Source organism: Nelumbo lutea, chromosome 4 (assembly GCF_056320005.1).
Source record: "Nelumbo lutea isolate HS-2025 chromosome 4, American lotus-T2T, whole genome shotgun sequence".
NCBI lineage: Eukaryota > Viridiplantae > Streptophyta > Magnoliopsida > Proteales > Nelumbonaceae > Nelumbo > Nelumbo lutea.
The window spans coordinates 51635984-51659778 of NC_142687.1; the positions used below are offsets into that span (position 1 = coordinate 51635984).

The 23795-nt window shown below is 45.2% G+C and overlaps 3 non-coding genes and 47 pseudogenes across 3 annotated transcripts; all 50 read right to left on the reverse strand.

Moving 5' to 3' along the window:
- Window positions 1-97: 97 nt before the first annotated feature.
- Window positions 98-215, reverse strand: LOC148857358 (5S ribosomal RNA; annotated as a pseudogene).
- Window positions 216-574: 359 nt separating this feature from the next.
- On the reverse strand, window positions 575-692 carry LOC148857359 (5S ribosomal RNA; annotated as a pseudogene).
- Window positions 693-1051: 359 nt separating this feature from the next.
- Window positions 1052-1170, reverse strand: LOC148857360 (5S ribosomal RNA; annotated as a pseudogene).
- Window positions 1171-1529: 359 nt separating this feature from the next.
- Window positions 1530-1647, reverse strand: LOC148857361 (5S ribosomal RNA; annotated as a pseudogene).
- A 359-nt stretch (window positions 1648-2006) lies between these two features.
- LOC148857362 (5S ribosomal RNA) lies at window positions 2007-2124 on the reverse strand (annotated as a pseudogene).
- A 359-nt stretch (window positions 2125-2483) lies between these two features.
- On the reverse strand, window positions 2484-2602 carry LOC148857363 (5S ribosomal RNA; annotated as a pseudogene).
- Window positions 2603-2960: 358 nt separating this feature from the next.
- LOC148857364 (5S ribosomal RNA) lies at window positions 2961-3078 on the reverse strand (annotated as a pseudogene).
- A 359-nt stretch (window positions 3079-3437) lies between these two features.
- Window positions 3438-3556, reverse strand: LOC148857365 (5S ribosomal RNA). Its single transcript, XR_016098200.1, has one exon. It is a non-coding gene; the product is annotated as a 5S ribosomal RNA (ribosomal RNA).
- A 359-nt stretch (window positions 3557-3915) lies between these two features.
- LOC148857366 (5S ribosomal RNA) lies at window positions 3916-4033 on the reverse strand (annotated as a pseudogene).
- Window positions 4034-4392: 359 nt separating this feature from the next.
- Window positions 4393-4511, reverse strand: LOC148857367 (5S ribosomal RNA; annotated as a pseudogene).
- Window positions 4512-4870: 359 nt separating this feature from the next.
- LOC148857368 (5S ribosomal RNA) lies at window positions 4871-4988 on the reverse strand (annotated as a pseudogene).
- Window positions 4989-5347: 359 nt separating this feature from the next.
- On the reverse strand, window positions 5348-5465 carry LOC148857369 (5S ribosomal RNA; annotated as a pseudogene).
- A 359-nt stretch (window positions 5466-5824) lies between these two features.
- On the reverse strand, window positions 5825-5943 carry LOC148857370 (5S ribosomal RNA; annotated as a pseudogene).
- Window positions 5944-6302: 359 nt separating this feature from the next.
- LOC148857371 (5S ribosomal RNA) lies at window positions 6303-6420 on the reverse strand (annotated as a pseudogene).
- Window positions 6421-6779: 359 nt separating this feature from the next.
- On the reverse strand, window positions 6780-6897 carry LOC148857372 (5S ribosomal RNA; annotated as a pseudogene).
- A 359-nt stretch (window positions 6898-7256) lies between these two features.
- Window positions 7257-7375, reverse strand: LOC148857373 (5S ribosomal RNA; annotated as a pseudogene).
- A 359-nt stretch (window positions 7376-7734) lies between these two features.
- On the reverse strand, window positions 7735-7852 carry LOC148857374 (5S ribosomal RNA; annotated as a pseudogene).
- Window positions 7853-8211: 359 nt separating this feature from the next.
- On the reverse strand, window positions 8212-8330 carry LOC148857375 (5S ribosomal RNA). Its single transcript, XR_016098201.1, has one exon. It is a non-coding gene; the product is annotated as a 5S ribosomal RNA (ribosomal RNA).
- A 359-nt stretch (window positions 8331-8689) lies between these two features.
- LOC148857376 (5S ribosomal RNA) lies at window positions 8690-8807 on the reverse strand (annotated as a pseudogene).
- Window positions 8808-9166: 359 nt separating this feature from the next.
- Window positions 9167-9285, reverse strand: LOC148857377 (5S ribosomal RNA; annotated as a pseudogene).
- Window positions 9286-9644: 359 nt separating this feature from the next.
- LOC148857378 (5S ribosomal RNA) lies at window positions 9645-9762 on the reverse strand (annotated as a pseudogene).
- Window positions 9763-10121: 359 nt separating this feature from the next.
- On the reverse strand, window positions 10122-10239 carry LOC148857379 (5S ribosomal RNA; annotated as a pseudogene).
- Window positions 10240-10598: 359 nt separating this feature from the next.
- Window positions 10599-10717, reverse strand: LOC148857380 (5S ribosomal RNA; annotated as a pseudogene).
- A 359-nt stretch (window positions 10718-11076) lies between these two features.
- On the reverse strand, window positions 11077-11194 carry LOC148857381 (5S ribosomal RNA; annotated as a pseudogene).
- Window positions 11195-11553: 359 nt separating this feature from the next.
- LOC148857382 (5S ribosomal RNA) lies at window positions 11554-11671 on the reverse strand (annotated as a pseudogene).
- Window positions 11672-12030: 359 nt separating this feature from the next.
- Window positions 12031-12149, reverse strand: LOC148857383 (5S ribosomal RNA; annotated as a pseudogene).
- A 359-nt stretch (window positions 12150-12508) lies between these two features.
- On the reverse strand, window positions 12509-12626 carry LOC148857384 (5S ribosomal RNA; annotated as a pseudogene).
- Window positions 12627-12985: 359 nt separating this feature from the next.
- On the reverse strand, window positions 12986-13104 carry LOC148857385 (5S ribosomal RNA; annotated as a pseudogene).
- Window positions 13105-13463: 359 nt separating this feature from the next.
- On the reverse strand, window positions 13464-13581 carry LOC148857386 (5S ribosomal RNA; annotated as a pseudogene).
- A 359-nt stretch (window positions 13582-13940) lies between these two features.
- On the reverse strand, window positions 13941-14059 carry LOC148857387 (5S ribosomal RNA; annotated as a pseudogene).
- A 359-nt stretch (window positions 14060-14418) lies between these two features.
- Window positions 14419-14536, reverse strand: LOC148857388 (5S ribosomal RNA; annotated as a pseudogene).
- Window positions 14537-14895: 359 nt separating this feature from the next.
- LOC148857389 (5S ribosomal RNA) lies at window positions 14896-15014 on the reverse strand. Its single transcript, XR_016098202.1, has one exon. It is a non-coding gene; the product is annotated as a 5S ribosomal RNA (ribosomal RNA).
- Window positions 15015-15373: 359 nt separating this feature from the next.
- On the reverse strand, window positions 15374-15491 carry LOC148857390 (5S ribosomal RNA; annotated as a pseudogene).
- A 359-nt stretch (window positions 15492-15850) lies between these two features.
- LOC148857391 (5S ribosomal RNA) lies at window positions 15851-15968 on the reverse strand (annotated as a pseudogene).
- A 359-nt stretch (window positions 15969-16327) lies between these two features.
- Window positions 16328-16446, reverse strand: LOC148857392 (5S ribosomal RNA; annotated as a pseudogene).
- Window positions 16447-16805: 359 nt separating this feature from the next.
- LOC148857393 (5S ribosomal RNA) lies at window positions 16806-16923 on the reverse strand (annotated as a pseudogene).
- Window positions 16924-17282: 359 nt separating this feature from the next.
- LOC148857394 (5S ribosomal RNA) lies at window positions 17283-17400 on the reverse strand (annotated as a pseudogene).
- Window positions 17401-17759: 359 nt separating this feature from the next.
- LOC148857395 (5S ribosomal RNA) lies at window positions 17760-17878 on the reverse strand (annotated as a pseudogene).
- A 359-nt stretch (window positions 17879-18237) lies between these two features.
- On the reverse strand, window positions 18238-18355 carry LOC148857396 (5S ribosomal RNA; annotated as a pseudogene).
- Window positions 18356-18714: 359 nt separating this feature from the next.
- LOC148857397 (5S ribosomal RNA) lies at window positions 18715-18833 on the reverse strand (annotated as a pseudogene).
- A 359-nt stretch (window positions 18834-19192) lies between these two features.
- Window positions 19193-19310, reverse strand: LOC148857398 (5S ribosomal RNA; annotated as a pseudogene).
- A 359-nt stretch (window positions 19311-19669) lies between these two features.
- LOC148857399 (5S ribosomal RNA) lies at window positions 19670-19788 on the reverse strand (annotated as a pseudogene).
- A 359-nt stretch (window positions 19789-20147) lies between these two features.
- Window positions 20148-20265, reverse strand: LOC148857400 (5S ribosomal RNA; annotated as a pseudogene).
- Window positions 20266-20624: 359 nt separating this feature from the next.
- On the reverse strand, window positions 20625-20742 carry LOC148857401 (5S ribosomal RNA; annotated as a pseudogene).
- Window positions 20743-21101: 359 nt separating this feature from the next.
- On the reverse strand, window positions 21102-21220 carry LOC148857402 (5S ribosomal RNA; annotated as a pseudogene).
- Window positions 21221-21579: 359 nt separating this feature from the next.
- Window positions 21580-21697, reverse strand: LOC148857403 (5S ribosomal RNA; annotated as a pseudogene).
- Window positions 21698-22056: 359 nt separating this feature from the next.
- On the reverse strand, window positions 22057-22175 carry LOC148857404 (5S ribosomal RNA; annotated as a pseudogene).
- Window positions 22176-22534: 359 nt separating this feature from the next.
- On the reverse strand, window positions 22535-22652 carry LOC148857405 (5S ribosomal RNA; annotated as a pseudogene).
- A 359-nt stretch (window positions 22653-23011) lies between these two features.
- LOC148857406 (5S ribosomal RNA) lies at window positions 23012-23130 on the reverse strand (annotated as a pseudogene).
- A 359-nt stretch (window positions 23131-23489) lies between these two features.
- LOC148857407 (5S ribosomal RNA) lies at window positions 23490-23607 on the reverse strand (annotated as a pseudogene).
- Between the last annotated feature and the right edge of the window lie 188 nt (window positions 23608-23795).

Sequence of the window (23795 nt, forward strand, 5' to 3'; positions counted from 1 at the left end):
ATGGTCCGAGTATCCGGCGTGTTGTTTCTAGTTGTCTCGCCCAAACGACATATGGAATTTGCAAATAGTATATCAAAAATAAAATATTAATAAAATTGGGGTGCAACACGAGGACTTTCTTGGAGGTCACCAATCTCAGTACTACTCTCGCCAAGAACGCTTAACTTCGGAGTTCAAATCGGATCCGATGCATTAGTGCTGGTATGATCGCACCCATTTTCTTCTTGCATGCTTAAATCTTTATGCGCTCACTATTTAGCTCCCCTCCATTAATTCTTTCAGACTTGAAAAAACGGTGTATGCAACTTTCCTCCCTTGGTACCCGTGCACAAGCTCCCACGTGAGCGGAGTTATTCATTGACAGATCTCCCGCAGCCCCGGATAGATGCAATACTATCGCGGGGCCCACAATGCACGACGAACACCAAAAGCCCGGTTTTGCACCGTTCCCATTCAATAATGACGATCGAACCGCAAATGCTCCGAGTATCCGGCGCGTTGTTTCCAGTTGTCTCGCCGAAACGACATATGTAATTTGCAAATAGTATATCAAAAATAAAATATTAATAAAATTGGGGTGCAACACGAGGACTTCCAAGGAGGTCACCAATCTTAGTACTACTCTCGCCAAGAACGCTTAATTTCGGAGTTCAAATGGGATCCGATGCATTAGTGCTTGTATGATCGCACCCATTTTCTTCTTGCTCGCTTAAATCTTTATGCACTCACTATTTTGCTCCCCTCCATTAATTCTTTCAGACTTGAATAAACGGTGTATGCAACTTTCCTCCCTTGGTACACGTGCACAAGCTCCCACGTGAGCGGAGTTATTCATTTCCAGATCTGCCGCAGCCCCGGATAGATAAAATAATATCGCGGGGCCCACAATCCACGACGAACGCCCAAATCCCGATTTTGCACCGTTCCCATTCAGTAACGACGATCGAACCGTAAATGCTCCGAGTATCCGGCGCGTTGTTTCCAGTTGTCTCGCCGAAACGACATATGGAATTTGAAAATAGTAGCTCAAAAATAAAATATTAATAAAATTGGGGTGCAACACGAGGACTTCCTTGGACTTCACCAATCCTAATACTACTCTCGCCCAAGCACGCTTAACTTCGGAGTTCTGATGGGATCAGGTGTATTAGTGCTGGTATGATCGTACCCGTTTGCTTCTTGCTCGCTTAAATCTTTATGCACTCACTATCTTGCTCCCCTCCATTAATTCTTTCGGATTTGAAAAAATGGTGTATGCAACTTTCCTCCCTTGGTAACCGTGCACAAGCTCCCACGTGAGCGGAGTTATTCCATTTTAGATCTGCCGCAGCCCCGGATAGATGCAATAATATCACGGGGCCCACAATGCACGACGAATGCCAAAAGCCCGGTTTAGCACCGTTCCCATTCAGTAATGACGATCGTGCCGCAAATGATCCGAGTATCCGCCGTGTTGTTTCTAGTTGTCTCGCCGAAATGACATATGGAATTTGCAAATAGTATATCAAAAATAAAATATTAATAAAATTGGGGTGCAACACGAGGACTTCCTTGGAGGTCACCAATTTTAGTACTACTCTCGCCAAGAACGCTTAACTTCGGAGTTCAAATGGGATCCGATGCATTAGTGCTGGTATGATCGCACCCATTTTCTTCTTGCACGCTTAAATCTTTATTCACTCACTATTTTGCTCCCCTCCATTAATTCTTTCAGACTTGAAAAAACGGTGTATGGAACTTTCCTCCCTTGGTACCCGTGCACAAGCTCCCACGTGAGCGGAGTTATTCATTTCCAGATCTGCCACAGCCCCGGATAGATGCAATACTATCACGGGGCCCACAATGCACGACGAACACCAAAAGCCCGGTTTTGCACCGTTCCCATTCAATAATGACGATCGAACCGCAAATGCTCCGAGTATCCGGCGCGTTGTTTCCAGTTGTCTCGCCGAAACGACATATGGAATTTGCAAATAGTATATCATAAATAAAATATTAATAAAATTGGGGTGCAATACGAGGACTTCCAATCAGGTCACCAATCTTAGTACTACTCTCGCCAAGAACGCTTATCTTCGGAGTTCAAATGGGATCCGATGCATTAGTGCTTGTGTGATCGCACCCAATTTCTTCTTGCTCGCTTAAATCTTTATGCACTCACTATTTTTCTCCCCTCCATTAATTCTTTCAGATTTGAAAAAACGGTGTATGCAACTTTCCTCCCTTGGTACCCGTGCACAAGCACCCACGTGAGCGGAGTTATTCATTTCCAAATCTGCCGCAGCCCCGGATAGATGCAATAATATCGCGGGGCACACAATCCACGACGAACGCCCAAATCCCGGTTTTGCACCGTTCCCATTCAGTAATGATGATCGAACCGTAAATGCTCCGAGTATCCAGCACGTTTTTTCCAGTTGTCTCGCCGAAACGACATATGGAATTTGAAAATAGAATATCAAAAATAAAATATTAATAAAATAGGGGTGCAACACGAGGACTTCCAAGGAGTTCACCAATCCTAGTACTACTCTCGCCCAAGCACGCTTAACTTCGGAGTTCTGATAGGATCCGGTGTATTAGTTCTGGTATGATCGCACCCGATTGCTTCTTGCTCGCTTAAATCTTTATGCACTCACTATCTTGCTCCCCTCCATTAATTCTTTCAGACTTGAAAAAACGGTGTACGCAACTTTCCTCCCTTGGTACCCGTGCACAAGCTCCCACGTGAGCGGAGTTATTCATTTCCAGATCTGCCTCAGCCCCGGATAGATGCAATACTATCGCGGGCCCACAATGCACGACGAACACCCAAAGCCCGGTTTTGCACCGTTCCCATTCAATAATGACGAACGAACCGCAAATGCTCCGAGTATCCGGCGCGTTGTTTCCAGTTGTCTCGCCGAAACGACATATGGAATTTGCAAATATTATATCAAAAATAAAATATTAATAAAATTGGGGTGCAACACGAGGACTTCCTAGGAGGTCACCAATCTTAGTACTACTCTCGCCAAGAACGCTTAACTTCGGAGTTCAAATGGGATCCGATGCATTAGTGCTTGTATGATCGCACCCATTTTCTCCTTGCACGCTTAAATCTTTATGCACTCACTATTTTGCTCCCCTCCATTAATTCTTTCAGAATTGAAAAAACGGTGTATGCAACTTTCCTGCCTTGGTACCTGTGCACAAGCTCCCACGTGAGCGGAGTTATTCATTTCCAGATCTACCGCAGCCCCGGATAGATGCAATTATATCGCGGGGCCCACAATCCACGACGAATGCCCAAATCCCAGTTTTGCACCGTTCCCATTCAGTAATGACGATCGAACCGTAAATGCTTCGAGTATCTGGCGCGTTGTTTCCAGTTGTCTCGCCGAAACGACATATGGAATTTGAAAATAGTATATCAAAAATAAAATATTAATAAAATTGGGGTGCAACACGAGGACTTCCTAGGAGTTCACCAATCCTAGTACTACTCTCGCCCAAGCACGCTTAACTTCGGAGTTCTGATGGGATCCGGTGTATTAGTGCTGGTATGATCGCACCCGTTTGCTTCTTGCTCGCTTAAATCTTTATGCACTCACTATCTTGCTCCCCTCCATTAATTCTTTCGGACTTGAAAAAATGGTGTATGCAACTTTCCTCCCTTGGCACCCGTGCAAAAGCTCCCACGTGAGCGGAGTTATTCATTTCCAGATCTGCCACAGCCCCGGATAGATGCAATACTATCGCGGGGCCCACAATGCACGACGTACACCCAAAGCCCGGTTTTGCACCTTTCCCATTCAATAATGACCATCGAACCGCAAATGCTCCGAGTATCCGGCGCGTTGTTTCCAGTTGTCTCGCCGAAACGACATATGGAATTTGCAAATAGTATATAAATAATAAAATATTAATAAAATTGGGGTGCAACACGAGGACTTCCTAGGAGGTCACCAATCTTAGTACTACTCTCGCCAAGAACGCTTAATTTCGGAGTTCAAATGGGATCCGATGCATTAGTGCTTGTATGATCGCACCCATTTTCTTCTTGCTCGCTTAAATCTTTTTGCACTCACTATTTTGCTCCCCTCCATTAATTCTTTCAGACTTGAAAAAACGGTGTATGCAACTTTCCTCCCTTGGTACCCGTGCACAAGCTCCCACGTGAGCGGAGTTATTTATTTCCAGATCTGCCGCAGCCCCGGATAGATAAAATAATATCGCGGGGCCCACAATCCACGACGAATGCCCAAATCCCGGTTTTGCACCGTTCCCACTCAGTAATGAAGATCGAACCGTAAATGCTCCGAGTATCCGGCGCGTTGTTTCCAGTTGTCTCGCCGAAACGGCATATGGAATTTGAAAATAGTAGCTCAAAAATAAAATATTAATAAAATTGGGGTGCAACACGAGGATTTCCTTGGAGTTCACCAATCCTAATACTACTCTCGCCCAAGCACGCTTAACTTCGGAGTTCTGATGGGATCAGGTGTATTAGTGCTGGTATGATCGCACCCGTTTGCTTCTTGCTCGCTTAAATCTTTATGCACTCACTATCTTGCTCCCCTCCATTAATTCTTTCGGACTTTAAAAAATGGTGTATGCAACTTTCCTCCCTTGGTAACCGTGCACAAGCTCCCACGTGAGCGGAGTTATTCCTTTTCAGATCTGCCGCAGCCCCGGATAGATGCAATAATATCACGGGGCCCACAATGCACGACGAATGCCAAAAGCCCGGTTTAGCACCGTTCCCATTCAGTAATGACGATCGTGCCGCAAATGGTCCGAGTATCCGGCGTGTTGTTTCTAGTTGTCTCGCCGAAACGACATATGGAATTTGCAAATAGTATATTAAAAATAAAATATTAATAAAATTGGGGTGCAACACGAGGACTTCCTTGGAGGTCACCAATCTTAGTACTACTCTCGCCAAGAACGCTTAACTTCGGAGTTCAAATGGGATCCGATGCATTAGTGCTGGTATGATCGCACCCATTTTCTTCTTGCACGCTTAAATCTTTATGCACTCACTATTTTGCTCCCCTCCATTAATTCATTCAGACTTGAAAAAACGGTGTATGCAACTTTCCTCCCTTGGTACCCGTGCACAAGCTCCCACGTGAGCGGAGTTATTCATTGACAGATCTCCCGCAGCCCCGGATAGATGCAATACTATCGCGGGGCCCACAATGCACGACGAACACCAAAAGCCCGGTTTTGCACCGTTCCCATTCAATAATGACGATCGAACCGCAAATGCTCCGAGTATCCGGCGCGTTGTTTCCAGTTGTCTCGCCGAAACGACATATGGAATTTGCAAATAGTATATCAAAAATAAAATATTAATAAAATTGGGGTGCAACACGAGGACTTCCAAGGAGGTCACCAATCTTAGTACTACTCTCGCCAAGAACGCTTAATTTCGGAGTTCAAATGGGATCCGATGCATTAGTGCTTGTATGATCGCACCCATTTTCTTCTTGCTCGCTTAAATCTTTATGCACTCACTATTTTGCTCCCCTCCATTAATTCTTTCAGACTTGAATAAACGGTGTATGCAACTTTCCTCCCTTGGTACACGTGCACAAGCTCCCACGTGAGCGGAGTTATTCATTTCCAGATCTGCCGCAGCCCCGGATAGATAAAATAATATCGCGGGGCCCACAATCCACGACGAACGCCCAAATCCCGATTTTGCACCGTTCCCATTCAGTAATGAAGATCGAACCGTAAATGCTCCGAGTATTCGGCGCGTTGTTTCCAGTTGTCTCGCCGAAACGACATATGGAATTTGAAAATAGTAGCTCAAAAATAAAATATTAATAAAATTGGGGTGCAACACGAGGACTTCCTTGGACTTCACCAATCCTAATACTACTCTCGCCCAAGCACGCTTAACTTCGGAGTTCTGATGGGATCAGGTGTATTAGTGCTGGTATAATCGCACCCGTTTGCTTCTTGCTCGCTTAAATCTTTATGCACTCACTATCTTGCTCCCCTCCATTAATTCTTTCGGATTTGAAAAAATGGTGTATGCAACTTTCCTCCCTTGGTAACCGTGCACAAGCTCCCACGTGAGCGGAGTTATTCCATTTCAGATCTGCCGCAGCCCCGGATAGATGCAATAATATCACGGGGCCCACAATGCACGACGAATGCCAAAAGCCCGGTTTAGCACCGTTCCCATTCAGTAATGACGATCGTGCCGCAAATGATCCGAGTATCCGCCGTGTTGTTTCTAGTTGTCTCGCCGAAATGACATATGGAATTTGCAAGTAGTATATCAAAAATAAAATATTAATAAAATTGGGGTGCAACACGAGGACTTCCTTGGAGGTCACCAATTTTAGTACTACTCTCGCCAAGAACGCTTAACTTCGGAGTTCAAATGGGATCCGATGCATTAGTGCTGGTATGATCGCACCCATTTTCTTCTTGCACGCTTAAATCCTTATTCACTCACTATTTTGCTCCCCTCCATTAATTCTTTCAGACTTGAAAAAACGGTGTATGGAACTTTCCTCCCTTGGTACCCGTGCACAAGCTCCCACGTGTGCGGAGTTATTCATTTCCAGATCTGCCGCAGCCCCGGATAGATGCAATACTATCGCGGGGCCCACAATGCACGACGAACACCAAAAGCCCGGTTTTGCACCGTTCCCATTCAATAATGACGATCGAACCGCAAATGCTCCGAGTATCCGGCGCGTTGTTTCCAGTTGTCTCGCCGAAACGACATATGGAATTTGCAAATAGTATATCATAAATAAAATATTAATAAAATTGGGGTGCAACACGAGGACTTCCAATCAGGTCACCAATCTTAGTACTACTCTCGCCAAGAACGCTTATCTTCGGAGTTCAAATGGGATCCGATGCATTAGTGCTTGTATGATCGCACCCATTTTCTTCTTGCTCGCTTAAATCTTTATGCACTCACTATATTTCTCCCCTCCATTAATTCATTCAGACTTGAAAAAACGGTGTATGCAACTTTCCTCCCTTGGTACCTGTGCACAAGCTCCCACGTGAGCGGAGTTATTCATTTCCAAATCTGCCGCAGCCCCGGATAGATGCAATAATATCGCGGGGCACACAATCCACGACGAACGCCCAAATCCCGGTTTTGCACCGTTCCCATTCAGTAATGACGATCGAACCGTAAATGCTCCGAGTATCCAGCACGTTGTTTCCAGTTGTCTCCCCGAAACGACATATGGAATTTGAAAATAGTATATCAAAAATAAAATATTAATAAAATAGGGGTGCAACACGAGGACTTCCTAGGAGTTCACCAATCCTAGTACTACTCTCGCCCAAGCACGCTTAACTTCGGAGTTCTGATAGGATCCGGTGTATTAGTGCTGGTATGATCGCACCTGATTGCTTCTTGCTCGCTTAAATCTTTATGCACTCACTATCTTGCTCCCCTCCATTAATTCTTTCAGACTTGAAAAAATGGTGTACGCAACTTTCCTCCCTTGGTACCCCTGCACAAGCTCCCACGTGAGCGGAGTTATTCATTTCCAGATCTGCCTCAGCCCCGGATAGATGCAATACTATCGCGGGGCCCACAATGCACGTCGAACACCCAAAGCCCGGTTTTGCACCGTTCCCATTCAATAATGACGAACGAACCGCAAATGGTCCGAGTATCCGGCGCGTTGTTTCCAGTTGTCTCGCCGAAACGACATATGGAATTTGCAAATAGTATATCAAAAATAAAATATTAATAAAATTGGGGTGCAACACGAGGACTTCCTAGGAGGTCACCAATCTTAGTACTACTCTCGCCAAGAACGCTTAACTTCGGAGTTCAAATGGGATCCGATGCATTAGTGCTTGTATGATCGCACCCATTTTCTCCTTGCACGCTTAAATCTTTATGCACTCACTATTTTGCTCCCCTCCATTAATTCTTTCAGAATTGAAAAAACGGTGTATGCAACTTTCCTGCCTTGGTACCTGTGCACAAGCTCCCACGTGAGCGGAGTTATTCATTTCCAGATCTACCGCAGCCCCGGATAGATGCAATTATATCGCGGGGCCCACAATCCACGACGAATGCCCAAATCCCAGTTTTGCACCGTTCCCATTCAGTAATGACGATCGAACCGTAAATGCTTCGAGTATCTGGCGCGTTGTTTCCAGTTGTCTCGCCGAAACGACATATGGAATTTGAAAATAGTATATCAAAAATAAAATATTAATAAAATTGGGGTGCAACACGAGGACTTCCTAGGAGTTCACCAATCCTAGTACTACTCTCGCCCAAGCACGCTTAACTTCGGAGTTCTGATGGGATCCGGTGTATTAGTGCTGGTATGATCGCACCCGTTTGCTTCTTGCTCGCTTAAATCTTTATGCACTCACTATCTTGCTCCCCTCCATTAATTCTTTCGGACTTGAAAAAATGGTGTATGCAACTTTCCTCCCTTGGCACCCGTGCAAAAGCTCCCACGTGAGCGGAGTTATTCATTTCCAGATCTGCCACAGCCCCGGATAGATGCAATACTATCGCGGGGCCCACAATGCACGACGAACACCCAAAGCCCGGTTTTGCACCTTTCCCATTCAATAATGACCATCGAACCGCAAATGCTCCGAGTATCCGGCGCGTTGTTTCCAGTTGTCTCGCCGAAACGACATATGGAATTTGCAAATAGTATATAAATAATAAAATATTAATAAAATTGGGGTGCAACACGAGGACTTCCTAGGAGGTCACCAATCTTAGTACTACTCTCGCCAAGAACGCTTAATTTCGGAGTTCAAATGGGATCCGATGCATTAGTGCTTGTATGATCGCACCCATTTTCTTCTTGCTCGCTTAAATCTTTTTGCACTCACTATTTTGCTCCCCTCCATTAATTCTTTCAGACTTGAAAAAACGGTGTATGCAACTTTCCTCCCTTGGTACCCGTGCACAAGCTCCCACGTGAGCGGAGTTATTTATTTCCAGATCTGCCGCAGCCCCGGATAGATAAAATAATATCGCGGGGCCCACAATCCACGACGAATGCCCAAATCCCGGTTTTGCACCGTTCCCACTCAGTAATGAAGATCGAACCGTAAATGCTCCGAGTATCCGGCGCGTTGTTTCCAGTTGTCTCGCCGAAACGGCATATGGAATTTGAAAATAGTAGCTCAAAAATAAAATATTAATAAAATTGGGGTGCAACACGAGGATTTCCTTGGAGTTCACCAATCCTAATACTACTCTCGCCCAAGCACGCTTAACTTCGGAGTTCTGATGGGATCAGGTGTATTAGTGCTGGTATGATCGCACCCGTTTGCTTCTTGCTCGCTTAAATCTTTATGCACTCACTATCTTGCTCCCCTCCATTAATTCTTTCGGACTTTAAAAAATGGTGTATGCAACTTTCCTCCCTTGGTAACCGTGCACAAGCTCCCACGTGAGCGGAGTTATTCCTTTTCAGATCTGCCGCAGCCCCGGATAGATGCAATAATATCACGGGGCCCACAATGCACGACGAATGCCAAAAGCCCGGTTTAGCACCGTTCCCATTCAGTAATGACGATCGTGCCGCAAATGGTCCGAGTATCCGGCGTGTTGTTTCTAGTTGTCTCGCCGAAACGACATATGGAATTTGCAAATAGTATATTAAAAATAAAATATTAATAAAATTGGGGTGCAACACGAGGACTTCCTTGGAGGTCACCAATCTTAGTACTACTCTCGCCAAGAACGCTTAACTTCGGAGTTCAAATGGGATCCGATGCATTAGTGCTGGTATGATCGCACCCATTTTCTTCTTGCACGCTTAAATCTTTATGCACTCACTATTTTGCTCCCCTCCATTAATTCATTCAGACTTGAAAAAACGGTGTATGCAACTTTCCTCCCTTGGTACCCGTGCACAAGCTCCCACGTGAGCGGAGTTATTCATTGACAGATCTCCCGCAGCCCCGGATAGATGCAATACTATCGCGGGGCCCACAATGCACGACGAACACCAAAAGCCCGGTTTTGCACCGTTCCCATTCAATAATGACGATCGAACCGCAAATGCTCCGAGTATCCGGCGCGTTGTTTCCAGTTGTCTCGCCGAAACGACATATGGAATTTGCAAATAGTATATCAAAAATAAAATATTAATAAAATTGGGGTGCAACACGAGGACTTCCAAGGAGGTCACCAATCTTAGTACTACTCTCGCCAAGAACGCTTAATTTCGGAGTTCAAATGGGATCCGATGCATTAGTGCTTGTATGATCGCACCCATTTTCTTCTTGCTCGCTTAAATCTTTATGCACTCACTATTTTGCTCCCCTCCATTAATTCTTTCAGACTTGAATAAACGGTGTATGCAACTTTCCTCCCTTGGTACACGTGCACAAGCTCCCACGTGAGCGGAGTTATTCATTTCCAGATCTGCCGCAGCCCCGGATAGATAAAATAATATCGCGGGGCCCACAATCCACGACGAACGCCCAAATCCCGATTTTGCACCGTTCCCATTCAGTAATGAAGATCGAACCGTAAATGCTCCGAGTATTCGGCGCGTTGTTTCCAGTTGTCTCGCCGAAACGACATATGGAATTTGAAAATAGTAGCTCAAAAATAAAATATTAATAAAATTGGGGTGCAACACGAGGACTTCCTTGGACTTCACCAATCCTAATACTACTCTCGCCCAAGCACGCTTAACTTCGGAGTTCTGATGGGATCAGGTGTATTAGTGCTGGTATAATCGCACCCGTTTGCTTCTTGCTCGCTTAAATCTTTATGCACTCACTATCTTGCTCCCCTCCATTAATTCTTTCGGACTTGAAAAAATGGTGTATGCAACTTTCCTCCCTTGGTAACCGTGCACAAGCTCCCACGTGAGCGGAGTTATTCCATTTCAGATCTGCCGCAGCCCCGGATAGATGCAATAATATCACGGGGCCCACAATGCACGACGAATGCCAAAAGCCCGGTTTAGCACCGTTCCCATTCAGTAATGACGATCGTGCCGCAAATGATCCGAGTATCCGCCGTGTTGTTTCTAGTTGTCTCGCCGAAATGACATATGGAATTTGCAAGTAGTATATCAAAAATAAAATATTAATAAAATTGGGGTGCAACACGAGGACTTCCTTGGAGGTCACCAATTTTAGTACTACTCTCGCCAAGAACGCTTAACTTCGGAGTTCAAATGGGATCCGATGCATTAGTGCTGGTATGATCGCACCCATTTTCTTCTTGCACGCTTAAATCCTTATTCACTCACTATTTTGCTCCCCTCCATTAATTCTTTCAGACTTGAAAAAACGGTGTATGGAACTTTCCTCCCTTGGTACCCGTGCACAAGCTCCCACGTGTGCGGAGTTATTCATTTCCAGATCTGCCGCAGCCCCGGATAGATGCAATACTATAGCGGGGCCCACAATGCACGACGAACACCAAAAGCCCGGTTTTGCACCGTTCCCATTCAATAATGACGATCGAACCGCAAATGCTCCGAGTATCCGGCGCGTTGTTTCCAGTTGTCTCGCCGAAACGACATATGGAATTTGCAAATAGTATATCATAAATAAAATATTAATAAAATTGGGGTGCAACACGAGGACTTCCAATCAGGTCACCAATCTTAGTACTACTCTCGCCAAGAACGCTTATCTTCGGAGTTCAAATGGGATCCGATGCATTAGTGCTTGTATGATCGCACCCTTTTTCTTCTTGCTCGCTTAAATCTTTATGCACTCACTATATTTCTCCCCTCCATTAATTCATTCAGATTTGAAAAAACGGTGTATGCAACTTTCCTCCCTTGGTACCTGTGCACAAGCTCCCACGTGAGCGGAGTTATTCATTTCCAAATCTGCCGCAGCCCCGGATAGATGCAATAATATCGCGGGGCACACAATCCACGACGAACGCCCAAATCCCGGTTTTGCACCGTTCCCATTCAGTAATGATGATCGAACCGTAAATGCTCCGAGTATCCAGCACGTTGTTTCCAGTTGTCTCCCCGAAACGACATATGGAATTTGAAAATAGTATATCAAAAATAAAATATTAATAAAATAGGGGTGCAACACGAGGACTTCCTAGGAGTTCACCAATCCTAGTACTACTCTCGCCCAAGCACGCTTAACTTCGGAGTTCTGATAGGATCCGGTGTATTAGTGCTGGTATGATCGCACCTGATTGCTTCTTGCTCGCTTAAATCTTTATGCACTCACTATCTTGCTCCCCTCCATTAATTCTTTCAGACTTGAAAAAATGGTGTACGCAACTTTCCTCCCTTGGTACCCCTGCACAAGCTCCCACGTGAGCGGAGTTATTCATTTCCAGATCTGCCTCAGCCCCGGATAGATGCAATACTATCGCGGGGCCCACAATGCACGTCGAACACCCAAAGCCCGGTTTTGCACCGTTCCCATTCAATAATGACGAACGAACCGCAAATGGTCCGAGTATCCGGCGCGTTGTTTCCAGTTGTCTCGCCGAAACGACATATGGAATTTGCAAATAGTATATCAAAAATAAAATATTAATAAAATTGGGGTGCAACACGAGGACTTCCTAGGAGGTCACCAATCTTAGTACTACTCTCGCCAAGAACGCTTAACTTCGGAGTTCAAATGGGATCCGATGCATTAGTGCTTGTATGATCGCACCCATTTTCTTCTTGCACGCTTAAATCTTTATGCCCTCACTATTTTGCTCCCCTCCATTAATTCTTTCAGACTTGAAAAAATGGTGTATGCAACTTTCCTGCCTTGGTACCTGTGCACAAGCTCCCACGTGAGCGGAGTTATTCATTTCCAGATCTACCGCAGCCCCGGATAAATGCAATTATATCGCGGGGCCCACAATCCACGACGAATGCCCAAATCCCAGTTTTGCACCGTTCCCATTCAGTAATGACGATCGAACCGTAAATGCTCCGAGTATCCGGCGCGTTGTTTCCAGTTGTCTCGCCGAAACGACATATGGAATTTGAAAATAGTATATAAAAAATAAAATATTAATAAAATTGGGGTGCAACACGAGGACTTCCTAGGAGTTCACCAATCCTAGTACTACTCTCGCCCAAGCACGCTTAACTTCGGAGTTCTGATGGGATCCGGTGTATTAGTGCTGATATGATCGCACCCGTTTGCTTCTTGCTCGCTTAAATCTTTATGCACTCACTATCTTGCTCCCCTCCATTAATTCTTTCGGACTTGAAAAAATGGTGTATGCAACTTTCCTCCCTTGGCACCCGTGCAAAAGCTCCCACGTGAGCGGAGTTATTCATTTCCAGATCTGCCACAGCCCCGGATAGATGCAATACTATCGCGGGGCCCACAATGCACGACGAACACCCAAAGCCCGGTTTTGCACCTTTCCCATTCAATAATGACCATCGAACCGCAAATGCTCCGAGTATCCGGCGCGTTGTTTCCAGTTGTCTCGCCGAAACGACATATGGAATTTGCAAATAGTATATAAATAATAAAATATTAATAAAATTGGGGTGCAACACGAGGACTTCCTAGGAGGTCACCAATCTTAGTACTACTCTCGCCAAGAAGGCTTAATTTCGGAGTTCAAATGGGATCCGATGCATTAGTGCTTGTATGATCGCACCCATTTTCTTCTTGCTCGCTTAAATCTTTATGCACTCACTATTTTTATCCCCTCCATTAATTCTTTCAGACTTGAAAAAACGGTGTATGCAACTTTCCTCCCTTGGTACCCGTGCACAAACTCCCACGTGAGCAGAGTTATTCATTTCCATATCTGCCGCATCCCCGGATAGATGCAATAATATCGCGGGGCCCACAATCCACGACGAATGCCCAAATCCCGGTTTTGCACCGTTCCCATTCAGTAACGACGATCGAACCGTAAATGCTCCGAGTATCCGGCACGTTGTTTCCAGTTGTCTCGCCGAAACGACATATGGAATTTGAAAATAGTATATCAAAAATAAAATATTAATAAAATTGGGGTGCAACACGAGGACTTCCTAGGAGTTCACCAATCCTAGTACTACTCTCGCCCAAGCACGCTTAACTTCGGAGTTCTGATGGGATCCGGTGTATTAGTGCTGGTATGATCTTACCCGATTGCTTCTTGCTCGCTTAAATCTTTATGCACTCACTATCTTGCTCCCCTCCATTAATTCTTTCAGACTTGAAAAAATGGTGTATGCAACTTTCCTCCCTTGGTACCCGTGCACAAGCTCCCACGTGAGCGGAGTTATTCATTTCCAGATCTGCCACAGCCCCGGATAGATGCAATACTATAGCAGGGCCCACAATGCACGACGAACACCAAAAGCCCGGTTTTGCACCGTTCCCATTCAATAATGGCGATCGAACCGCAAATGCTCTGAGTATCCGGCGCGTTGTTTCCAGTTGTCTCGCCGAAACGACATATGGAATTTGCAAATAGTATATCAAAAATAAAATATTAATAAAATTGGGGTGCAACACGAGGACTTCCTATCAGGTCACCAATCTTAGTACTACTCTCGCCAAGAACGCTTAACTTCGGAGTTCAAATGGGATCCGATGCATTAGTGCTTGTATGATCGCACCCATTTTCTTCTTGCTCGCTTAAATCTTTATGCACTCACTATTTTTCTCCCCTCCATTAATTCTTTCAGACTTGAAAAAACGGTGTATGCAACTTTCCTCCGTTGGTACCCGTGCACAAACTCCCACGTGAGCGGAGTTATTCATTTCCAAATCTGCCGCAGCCCTGGATAGATGCAATAATATCGCGGGGCCCACAATCCACGACGAACGCCCAAATCCCGGTTTTGCACCGTTCCCATTCAGTAATGACGATCGAACCGTAAATGCTCCGAGTATCCAGCACGTTGTTTCCAGTTGTCTCGCCGAAACGACATATGGAATTTGAAAATAGTATATCAAAAATAAAATATTAATAAAATTGGGGTGCAACACGAGGACTTCCTAGGAGTTCACCAATCCTAGTACTACTCTCGCCCAAGCACGCTTAACTTCGGAGTTCTGATGGGATCCGGTGTATTAGTGCTGGTATGATCGCACCCGATTGCTTCTTGCTCGCTTAAATCTTTATGCACTCACTATCTTGCTCCCCTCCATTAATTCTTTCAGACTTGAAAAAACGGTGTATGCAACTTTCCTCCCTTGGTACCCGTGCACAAGCTCCCACGTGAGCGGAGTTATTCATTTCCAGATCTGCCACAGCCCCGGATAGATGCAATACTATCGCGGGGCCCACAATGCACGACGAACACCCAAAGCCCGGTTTTGCACCGTTCCCATTCAATAATGACGAACGAACCGCAAATGGTTCGAGTATCCGGCGCGTTGTTTCCAGTTGTCTCGCCGAAACGACATATGGAATTTGCAAATAGTATATCAAAAATAAAATATTAATAAAATTGGGGTGCAACACGAGGACTTCCTAGGAGGTCACCAATCTTAGTACTACTCTCGCCAAGAACGCTTAACTTCGGAGTTCAAATGGGATCCGATGCATTAGTGCTTGTATGATCGCACCCATTTTCTTCTTGCACGCTTAAATCTTTATGCACTCACTATTTTGCTCCCCTCCATTAATTCTTTCAGACTTGAAAAAATGGTGTATGCAACTTACCTCCCTTGGTACCCGTGCACAAGCTCCCACGTGAGCGGAGTTATTCATTTCCAGATCTGCCGCAGCACCGGATAGATGCAATACTATCACAGGGCCCACAATGCACGACGAACACCAAAAGCCCGGTTTTGCACCGTTCCCATTCAATAATGACGATCGAACCGCAAATGCTTCGAGTATCCGGCGCGTTGTTTCCAGTTGTCTCGCCGAAACGACATATGGAATTTGCAAATAGTATATAAAAAATAAAATATTAATAAAATTGGGGTGCAACACGAGGACTTCCTAGGAGGTCACCAATCTTAGTACTACTCTCGCCAAGAACGCTTAATTTCGGAGTTCAAATGGGATCCGATGCATTAGTGCTTGTATGATCGCACCCATTTTCTTCTTGCTCGCTTAAATCTTTATGCACTCACTATTTTTCTCCCCTCCATTAATTCTTTCAGACTTGAAAAAAAGGTGTATGCAACTTTCCTCCCTTGGTACCCGTGCACAAGCTCCCACGTGAGCGGAGTTATTCATTTCCAGATCTGCCGCAGCCCCGGATAGATAAAATAATATCGCGGGGCCCACAATCCACGACGAACGCCCAAATCCCAGTTTTTCACCGTTCCCACTCAGTAATGAAGATCGAACCGTAAATGCTCCGAGTATCCGGCGCATTGTTTCCAGTTGTCTCGCCGAAACGACATATGGAATTTGAAAATAGTAGCTCAAAAATAAAATATTAATAAAATTGGGGTGCAACACAAGGACTTCCTTGGAGTTCACCAATCCTAATACTACTCTCGCCCAAGCACGCTTAACTTCGGAGTTCTGATGGGATCAGGTGTATTAGTGCTGGTATGATCGCACCCGTTTGCTTCTTGCTCGCCTAAATCTTTATGCACTCACTATCTTGCTCCCCTCCATTAATTCTTTCGGACTTGAAAAAATGGTGTATGCAACTTTCCTCCCTTGGTAACCGTGCACAAGCTCCCACGTGAGCCGAGTTATTCCTTTTCAGATCTGCCGCAGCCCCGGATAGATGCAATAATATCACGGGGCCCACAATGCACGACGAATGCGAAAAGCCCGGTTTAGCACCGTTCCCATTCAGTAATGACGATCGTGCCGCAAATGGTCCGAGTATCCGGCGTGTTGTTTCTAGTTGTCTCGCCCAAACGACATATGGAATTTGCAAATAGTATATCAAAAATAAAATATTAATAAAATTGGGGTGCAACACGAGGACTTCCTTGGAGGTCACCAATCTTAGTACTACTCTCGCCAAGAACGCTTAACTTCGGAGTTCAAATGGGATCCGATGCATTAGTGCTGGTATGATCGCACCCATTTTCTTCTTGGACGCTTAAATCTTTATGCGCTCACTATTTAGCTCCCCTCCATTAATTCTTTCAGACTTGAAAAAATGGTGTATGCAACTTTCCTCCCTTGGTACCCGTGCACAAGCTCCCACGTGAGCGGAGTTATTCATTTCCAGATCTGCCGCAGCGCCGGATAGATGCAATACTATCACGGGGCCCACAATGCACGATGAACACCAAAAGCCCGGTTTTGCACCGTTCCCATTCAATAAATACGATCGAACCGCAAATGCTCCGATTATCCGGCGCGTTGTTTCCAGTTGTCTCGCCGAAACGACATATGGAATTTGCAAATAGTATATGAAAAATAAAATATTAATAAAATTGGGGTGCAACACGAGGACTTCCTAGGAGGTCACCAATCTTAGTACTACTCTCGCCAAGCACGCTTAACTTCGGAGTTCAAATGGGATCCGATGCATTAGTGCTTGTATGATCGCACCCATTTTCTTCTTGCACGCTTAAATCTTTATGCACTCACCATTTTGCTCCCCTCCATTAATTCTTTCAGACTTGAAAAAACGGTGTATGCAACTTTCCTGCCTTGGTACCCGTGCACAAGCTCCCACGTGAGCGGAGTTATTCATTTCCAGATCTACCGCAACCCCGGATAGATACAATAATATCGCGCGTACCACAATCCACGACGAATGCCCAAATCCCAGTTATGCACCGTTCCCATTCAGTAATGACGATCGAACCGTAAATGCTCCGAGTATCCGGCGCGTTGTTTCCAGTTGTCTCGCCGAAACGACATATGGAATTTGACAATAGTATATCAAAAATAAAATATTAATAAAATTGGGGTGCAACAAGAGGACATCCTAGGAGTTCACCAATCCTAGTACTACTCTCGCCCAAGCACGCTTAACTTCGGAGTTCTGATGGGATCCGGTGTATTAGTGCTGGTATGATCGCACCCGTTTGCTTCTTGCTCGCTTAAATCTTTATGCACTCACTATCTTGCTCCCCTCCATTAATTCTTTCGGAGTTGAAAAAATGGTGTATGCAACTTTCCTCCCTTGGCACCCGTGCACAAGCTCCCACGTGAGCGGAGTTATTCATTTCCAGATCTGCCGCAGCCCCGGATAGATGCAATACTATAGCGGGGCCCACAATGCACGACGAACACCAAAAGCCCGGTTTTGCACCGTTCCCATTCAATAATGACGATCGAACCGCAAATGCTCCGAGTATCCGCCGCGTTGTTTCCAGTTGTCTCGCCGAAACGACATATGGAATTTGCAAATAGTATATCAAAAATAAAATATTAATAAAATTGGGGTGCAACACGAGGACTTCCTAGGAGGTCACCAATCTTTGTACTATTCTCGCCAAGAATGCTTAACTTCGGAGTTCAAATGGGATCCGATGCATTAGTGCTTGTATGATCGCACCCATTTTCTTCTTGCACGCTTAAATCTTTATGCACTCACTATTTTGCTCCCCTCCATTAATTCTTTCAGACTTGAAAAAATGGTGTATGCAACTTTCCTGCCTTGGTACCTGTGCACAAGCTCCCACGTGAGCGGAGTTATTCATTTCCAGATCTACCGCAACCCCGGATAGATGCAATAATATCGCGGGGCCCACAATCCACGACGAATGCCCAAATCCCAGTTTTGCACCGTTCCCATTCAGTAATGACGATCGAACCGTAAATGCTCCGAGTATCCGGCGCGTTGTTTCCAGTTGTCTCGCCGAAACGACATATGGAATTTGAAAATAGTATATCAAAAATAAAATATTAATAAAATTGGGGTGCAACACGAGGACTTCCTAGGAGTTCACCAATCCTAGTACTACTCTCGCCCAAGCACGCTTAACTTCGGAGTTCTGATGGGATCCGGTGTATTAGTGCTGGTATGATCTTACCCGATTGCTTCTTGCTCGCTTAAATCTTTATGCACTCACTATCTTGCTCCCCTCCATTAATTCTTTCAGACTTGAAAAAATGGTGGATGCAACTTTCCTCCCTTGGTACCCGTGCACAAGCTCCCACGTGAGCGGAGTTATTCATTTCCAGATCTGCCGCAGCACCGGATAGATGCAATACTATCACAGGGCCCACAATGCACGACGAACACCAAAAGCCCGGTTTTGCACCGTTCCCATTCAATAATGACGATCGAACCGCAAATGCTCCGAGTATCCGGCGCGTTGTTTCCAGTTGTCTCGCCGAAACGACATATGGAATTTGCAAATAGTATATAAAAAATAAAATATTAATAAAATTGGGGTGCAACACGAGGACTTCCTAGGAGGTCACCAATCTTAGTACTACTCTCGCCAAGAACGCTTAATTTCGGAGTTCAAATGGGATCCGATGCATTAGTGCTTGTATGATCGCACCCATTTTCTTCTTGCTCGCTTAAATCTTTATGCACTCACTATTTTGCTCCCCTCCATTAATTCTTTCAGACTTGAAAAAAAGGTGTATGCAACTTTCCTCCCTTGGTACCCGTGCACAAGCTCCCACGTGAGCGGAGTTATTCATTTCCAGATCTGCCGCAGCCCCGGATAGATAAAATAATATCGCGGGGCCCACAATCCACGACGAACGCCCAAATCCCAGTTTTTCACCGTTCCCACTCAGTAATGAAGATCGAACCGTAAATGCTCCGAGTATCCGGCGCATTGTTTCCAGTTGTCTCGCCGAAACGACATATGGAATTTGAAAATAGTAGCTCAAAAATAAAATATTAATAAAATTGGGGTGCAACACAAGGACTTCCTTGGAGTTCACCAATCCTAATACTACTCTCGCCCAAGCACGCTTAACTTCGGAGTTCTGATGGGATCAGGTGTATTAGTGCTGGTATGATCGCACCCGTTTGCTTCTTGCTCGCCTAAATCTTTATGCACTCACTATCTTGCTCCCCTCCATTAATTCTTTCGGACTTGAAAAAATGGTGTATGCAACTTTCCTCCGTTGGTAACCGTGCACAAGCTCCCACGTGAGCCGAGTTATTCCTTTTCAGATCTGCCGCAGCCCCGGATAGATGCAATAATATCGCGGGGCCCACAATGCACGACGAATGCGAAAAGCCCGGTTTAGCACCGTTCCCATTCAGTAATGACGATCGTGCCGCAAATGGTCCGAGTATCCGGCGTGTTGTTTCTAGTTGTCTCGCCCAAACGACATATGGAATTTGCAAATAGTATATCAAAAATAAAATATTAATAAAATTGGGGTGCAACACGAGGACTTCCTTGGAGGTCACCAATCTTAGTACTACTCTCGCCAAGAACGCTTAACTTCGGAGTTCAAATGGGATCCGATGCATTAGTGCTGGTATGATCGCACCCATTTTCTTCTTGGACGCTTAAATCTTTATGCGCTCACTATTTAGCTCCCCTCCATTAATTCTTTCAGACTTGAAAAAATGGTGTATGCAACTTTCCTCCCTTGGTACCCGTGCACAAGCTCCCACGTGAGCGGAGTTATTCATTTCCAGATCTGCCGCAGCGCCGGATAGATGCAATACTATCACGGGGCCCACAATGCACGATGAACACCAAAAGCCCGGTTTTGCACCGTTCCCATTCAATAAATACGATCGAACCGCAAATGCTCCGATTATCCGGCGCGTTGTTTCCAGTTGTCTCGCCGAAACGACATATGGAATTTGCAAATAGTATATGAAAAATAAAATATTAATAAAATTGGGGTGCAACACGAGGACTTCCTAGGAGGTCACCAATCTTAGTACTACTCTCGCCAAGCACGCTTAACTTCGGAGTTCAAATGGGATCCGATGCATTAGTGCTTGTATGATCGCACCCATTTTCTTCTTGCACGCTTAAATCTTTATGCACTCACCATTTTGCTCCCCTCCATTAATTCTTTCAGACTTGAAAAAACGGTGTATGCAACTTTCCTGCCTTGGTACCCGTGCACAAGCTCCCACGTGAGCGGAGTTATTCATTTCCAGATCTACCGCAACCCCGGATAGATACAATAATATCGCGCGTACCACAATCCACGACGAATGCCCAAATCCCAGTTATGCACCGTTCCCATTCAGTAATGACGATCGAACCGTAAATGCTCCGAGTATCCGGCGCGTTGTTTCCAGTTGTCTCGCCGAAACGACATATGGAATTTGACAATAGTATATCAAAAATAAAATATTAATAAAATTGGGGTGCAACAAGAGGACATCCTAGGAGTTCACCAATCCTAGTACTACTCTCGCCCAAGCACGCTTAACTTCGGAGTTCTGATGGGATCCGGTGTATTAGTGCTGGTATGATCGCACCCGTTTGCTTCTTGCTCGCTTAAATCTTTATGCACTCACTATCTTGCTCCCCTCCATTAATTCTTTCGGACTTGAAAAAATGGTGTATGCAACTTTCCTCCCTTGGCACCCGTGCACAAGCTCCCACGTGAGCGGAGTTATTCATTTCCAGATCTGCCACAGCCCCGGATAGATGCAATACTATAGCGGGGCCCACAATGCACGACGAACACCAAAAGCCCGGTTTTGCACCGTTCCCATTCAATAATGACGATCGAACCGCAAATGCTCCGAGTATCCGCCGCGTTGTTTCCAGTTGTCTCGCCGAAACGACATATGGAATTTGCAAATAGTATATCAAAAATAAAATATTAATAAAATTGGGGTGCAACACGAGGACTTCCTAGGAGGTCACCAATCTTTGTACTACTCTCGCCAAGAATGCTTAACTTCGGAGTTCAAATGGGATCCGATGCATTAGTGCTTGTATGATCGCACCCATTTTCTTCTTGCACGCTTAAATCTTTATGCACTCACTATTTTGCTCCCCTCCATTAATTCTTTCAGACTTGAAAAAACGGTGTATGCAACTTTCCTGCCTTGGTACCTGTGCACAAGCTCCCACGTGAGCGGAGTTATTCATTTCCAGATCTACCGCAACCCCGGATAGATGCAATTATATCGCGGGGCCCACAATCCACGACGAATGCCCAAATCCCAGTTTTGCACCGTTCCCATTCAGTAATGACGATCGAACCGTAAATGCTCCGAGTATCCGGCGCGTTGTTTCCAGTTGTCTCGCCGAAACGACATATGGAATTTGAAAATAGTATATCAAAAATAAAATATTAATAAAATTGGGGTGCAACACGAGGACTTCCTAGGAGTTCACCAATCCTAGTACTACTCTCGCCCAAGCACGCTTAACTTCGGAGTTCTGATGGGATCCGGTGTATTAGTGCTGGTATGATCTTACCCGATTGCTTCTTGCTCGCTTAAATCTTTATGCACTCACTATCTTGCTCCCCTCCATTAATTCTTTCAGACTTGAAAAAATGGTGGATGCAACTTTCCTCCCTTGGTACCCGTGCACAAGCTCCCACGTGAGCGGAGTTATTCATTTCCAGATCTGCCACAGCCCCGGATAGATGCAATACTATAGCAGGGCCCACAATGCACGACGAACACCAAAAGCCCGGTTTTGCACCGTTCCCATTCAATAATGGCGATCGAACCGCAAATGCTCTGAGTATCCAGCGCGTTGTTTCCAGTTGTCTCGCCGAAACGACATATGGAATTTGCAAATAGTATATCAAAAATAAAATATTAATAAAATTGGGGTGCAACACGAGGACTTCCTAGGAGGTCACCAATCTTAGTACTACTCTCGCCAAGAACGCTTAACTTCGGAGTTCAAATGGGATCCGATGCATTAGTGCTTGTATGATCGCACCCATTTTCTTCTTGCACGCTTAAATCTTTATGCACTCACTATTTTGCTCCCCTCGATTAATTCTTTCAGACTTGAAAAAACGGTGTATGCAACTTTCCTGCCTTGGTACCTGTGCACAAGCTCCAACGTGAGCAGAGTTATTCATTTCCAGATCTACCGCAGCCCCGGATAGATGCAATTATATCGCGGGGCCCACAATCCAAGACGAATGCCCAAATCCCAGTTTTGCACCGTTCCCATTCAGTAATGACGATCGAACCGTAAATGCTCCGAGTATCCGGCGCGTTGTTTCCAGTTGTCTCGCCGAAACGACATATGGAATTTGAAAATAGTATATCAAAAATAAAATATTAATAAAATTGGGGTGCAACACGAGGACTTCCTAGGAGTTCACCAATCCTAGTACTACTCTCGCCGAAGCACGCTTAACTTCAGAGTTCTGATGGGATCCGGTGTATTAGTGCTGGTATGATCTTACCCGATTGCTTCTTGCTCGCTTAAATCTTTATGCACTCACTATCTTGCTCCCCTCCATTAATTCTTTCAGACTTGAAAAAATGGTGGATGCAACTTTCCTCCCTTGGTACCCGTGCACAAGCTCCCACGTGAGCGGAGTTATTCATTTCCAGATCTGCCACAGCCCCGGATAGATGCAATACTATCGCGGGGCCCACAATGCACGTCGAACACCAAAAGCCCGGTTTTGCACCTTTCCCATTCAATAATGACCACCGAACCGCAAATGCTCCGAGTATCCGGCGCGTTGTTTCCAGTTGTCTCGCCGAAACGACATATGGAATTTGCAAATAGTATATAAATAATAAAATATTAATAAAATTGGGGTGCAACACGAGGACTTCCTAGGAGGTCACCAATCTTAGTACTACTCTCGCCAAGAACGCTTAATTTCGGAGTTCAAATGGGATCCGATGCATTAGTGCTTGTATGATCGCACCCATTTTCTTCTTGCTCGCTTAAATCTTTTTGCACTCACTATTTTGCTCCCCTCCATTAATTCTTTCAGACTTGAAAAAATGGTGTATGCAACTTTCCTCCCTTGGTACCCGTGCACAAGCTCCCACGTGAGCGGAGTTATTCATTTCCAGATCTGCCGCAGCCCCGGATATATAAAATAATATCGCGGG